Here is a 4,087-nt window from a genome sequence, read left to right as displayed (position 1 = left end):
GAAGACTACAAGAGCTCTAGTACTAGATAGATGGATCACCGTTATTTCATCAATGGACCGATCGATATAACGGTGAAAAATAAAGTGGCGTGTGCTAAGATGTTTGACCCCTCGCCAGTACTAGTCTAAACTTGATAATAAAAGATAAACATAGTTCTTGTCTGCATAATATTGCTTGTCCCTGTTCCATTTCACGGGCATATTTAGATGTTCATTCCTAGCCACAATCTTATGCATGAAAATTAATCAGAACATAATGGAATGGCTGCAAAGCTTCGGTTGGGTTGAAGTACCATTAAAGTAAGGCGTACGACAAAATTAATTCTTTAATGGCGAGGCTTATGAGTTGCAACTTGCAATGGTCTTGACTGGCCTACATCTGATTCTAAATAGAATATATTCAGGCGAGGTTTCATCCGAAATTCTCAACTATAAATAGCTAAAACTATGTTTGATGGTAGGATCAAGGCAACTCAAGTCATTGGAGTACATCAGGAACAACTAAAGATTTAAGAGGCTGAGATAGATTAGTTGTAGGGTACTTGGATTAGGGAACAAGTCATCATCAGAAGATCTAGATGAGCACCTTTGCTCCATATTGCACAACCACTTTGTATCACCTACTGAGCAGCAATGTCTTCGATGAGTGAATTTTAAGTGGCTGATATGCGAAAAAACATCTGTGCCTATCAATCACTTATTACAAAATTATTAGGGAGTTAATAAGGTTTCTTCAGATAAGGTACTATAGTTTTTCTATACAATCTAGGATTTTGGTAACAAAAATAGTCGACGTTGAAATCAGTGTGGCTGCCGTCCAGCAGTAATATGTAGTTGCAGGAAGATATGGGAGATGATCTCTTCCCATGTTCAAAATAAATATCAGATTTCTAAAACTTAATAAGATCAGGCCTAATGGTCTTTTCATTTCACTGCCATATTAGTAGGAAGTAAGTTTACAACGAAACCCTAATGATAAAGCAAAATATATATTCATATTGGCATATACACCAAGTGCAAATAATTGCAGAGTACATCGCTAAATAATAATCTCTACAGTAAGTCCTATTTACCATCAATTTGCATCAAGCAAGCTTACCTTTATAACTAGATTTAACGGTAGTGATGTTGACCATCGTCATATAATCTTGTTGAGATTTTTACAGGCTTTCTACACCTGCAACTATATAGTATCAGATGCCATCATATTTTGGGAGTATCTTCTCCTCTCCAACTTTTTGGGTCCATAACCTTCAGAGCGAGGTTTTACTAATATCAGGATAAATCAAAGAATAAAAGAACAAAAATCTTCATAATTGCAAATCCTGTTTTATAGGAAGAGAAAATTAAGCAGGCACATTACCTTTGCATTAAACAGGAACAACCTTTTTCTTAATCTAGCAGCATCACCCACTATTGATCTGCCGCTTGTTTTGGCTTAAACATCATAGATAAAAGAAATGAACACCCAGAGTTATCCTCCGATAGTTCTTTAGTCTTTCTGCATCAGAAAATTTGCAATAGTAGTCTTTTGCTGCTCGTTTATACAAGAGGATATTGTGAATTTATGTTTTAATCACTATCTGATAAACTAACATGTTTTTCTACTCAGGCCAACCAGGCAACTTAACCTGAACTTAATCAGGATATCAGAAATCATCAGACTACACGCGGATCGAAATAAAAACACATCACTTATGCGAAGATGCAGCCTCAGTCCACTATAGACCATAACAGCTAAGCGGATATTAAGAACAAAGTACATAGAAGGAAAGTGACTATTTTAGAGAGATTATAACAATCTCATCTGGCTGGAATAAAACATGGTAGAAAAGATTGTATTAGAATTCGCTACGCTTCTTGTGGAAAGAACACATGTATATACATAACTTTCCTGTTCACAGTCAGAAGCCATTATCACTGTAAATGCAACTTGGTCCACCTTTCCTCACCCAACAAAGATTAAAAGAAACACATATATGAACTCAATGAAAGAATGAAAGACTGATTTTTTACAAGCAAGTATCTTGCATTTATTATACCAGCAAGAGGGCCAGATGACAAGGAACTAATGAGCTATAACTTCCTAGGAATTGTACTCATACACAATGTATCAACTACTCAACTGTCGCTGGCTGAAGTGTAAAACTGATACCTTGCAGGAAGCGATTTTATTTGCTCCAGGTATTTGCCTTTCCACGAAAACAGAGACATCATCAACAAACTAGTTGAAGCTTCAAGTGAGATGCTCTTCCCGTCAACTTTAGCCAAATAATTTCCAGCCTTGACGATCTCACCTTTTTCCAACAGCATTCTGATGATATCATTTAACATAACAGAGGTCGGAGCACAACCACTCTTCTCCATTGATGAAAACATCTGATCAGCTTCTTCCATCGATCCTTGTTTCAGAAGATTTGTTATCATTATTTCATAAGTAGAAGCATTAGGCACCAATCCGTTGGCAGGTATCGCGGCAAACAGACCGCTAGCTTCTTCTCTTCTCCGAGCCCTGTACATTGCATTAATCATAGTATTGAATGTTGCAATATTGAGCTTCACATTTGTTGCACCCAATTCCTGGAACAGGGCGATTGCTTCATCAGTGCAATTGTCTCCACAAAGTCCTCCAAGAATTACACCGTATGTGGAAGCGCTCACTGCCGTTCCACTTTCGATCACCGCGAGGGCAATTTCTGCAGCTTTTTTGCTTCTTCCGTGCTTGCAAAGGGATACCATGAATAAGGTGCAAGTAGCAATATTTGGTATAACACCCCGTCTTGTCATTTCTCTGAATATTTTAACTGCCTCTTCCCACAAGCCCAGTGAGGAATATCCACGAATCATGGAATTATAAGTCACGTTGTTGGGTCGAACACCACTATCAACCATGTGCCGAAGGAGCGACTCTGCCTTATCCATTGCTCTGGCCTTGCACAACGCATCGATAACCGAGGTATACGTGACCACATTAGGCTTAACCCGTTGCCGCACCATTTCAATGAACAGATCGCATGCCTCACTTACTTTGCCTTCTTTACAGAAGCCGTGGATGACGGTGCTATACGCCACCACGTTGGGGGTGCATCGACCTCCTTGTCTCGCCATCATCCGGAGCAGGTCGAGCGCTCGCTGGCTCCTGCTATCGTCACATAGGATCTTCAGAACGAGGGAGTACGAATGGACATCAGGCGCACAGCCGAGTTCAGGCATCCTGTGGAGCAGCACGTCGACAGCCTCGACGGTCCGTTTCGCGCCGCAGAGGCACTTGATGAGGGTGTAGGCGTGGATGTCGTTCGTCTTGAGGCCCGTCCTGAGGAGGCGGCCGAAGAAGGCGAGCCCCAGGTCCGGGCGGCCCGCGCGGCAGCAGCAGTCCATGAGGATGCTGTAGGCGCAGGCTGTGAGAGGCGCCGGCTGCTTCCAGGCACACGCGGTTGAAGAGGGCCACGGCGAGTGCGCGGCCGTCTCTGCAGGCGGAGGAGTCCGGCGCGCGGGCGAGGGCGGCGAGGAAGCCGTCCAGGACGGGCGCGCGGGCCGGGGTGTCCTGGTGCAGCAATTCGTCGAACAGGTGGTGCGCGTCGTCCGGGCTGAGTGTCCCGGCGCGGACGCGCTCCGTGGCCTCGGCAAGGGCGGCGTCGGGATCCCAGCGGCGTGAAGGATGCGAGGTGCAGGAGCGGCGGAGGAGGATGCGGGAGTACATCGGCGGCGTGGTGGAGTAGAGGCGATGCATCAGGCATGCAGTGGGAGCGAGTCTTGACGCTGAGTGAGAGAGCCGTTTTTTTTTTTTGGAGCCTCTTGTCTAGTGCAATGGATTAAAAATTGGGCTTCCTTCTCACTCAGGGCTCGGTCCAACACGCAGTGCTGGCTCCGGTCCGGTCTCCGCCGCGGGCGCTGGCGCCGGCGGGAGAACGCTGCCGTCTGCGTCGATCGGCGGAACGGCCACGGGAGGCTCTGCCCTGGCAGTAGCACAGCGTCGGGAGCTGCCTTGAGCGGCGGAAGCCACCGCTCCCTCCTAGCACCTGCCGCGGTCATCCACTCTCCTTCGCGGCTTCGCCGCATATTGATGGTATTCCTTCTCGTGGATTTC

The sequence above is a fragment of the Lolium rigidum genome, chromosome 7 (assembly GCF_022539505.1).
Source record: "Lolium rigidum isolate FL_2022 chromosome 7, APGP_CSIRO_Lrig_0.1, whole genome shotgun sequence".
Lineage (NCBI taxonomy): Eukaryota > Viridiplantae > Streptophyta > Magnoliopsida > Poales > Poaceae > Lolium > Lolium rigidum.
Note: the sequence above shows the minus strand (reverse complement) of the source record.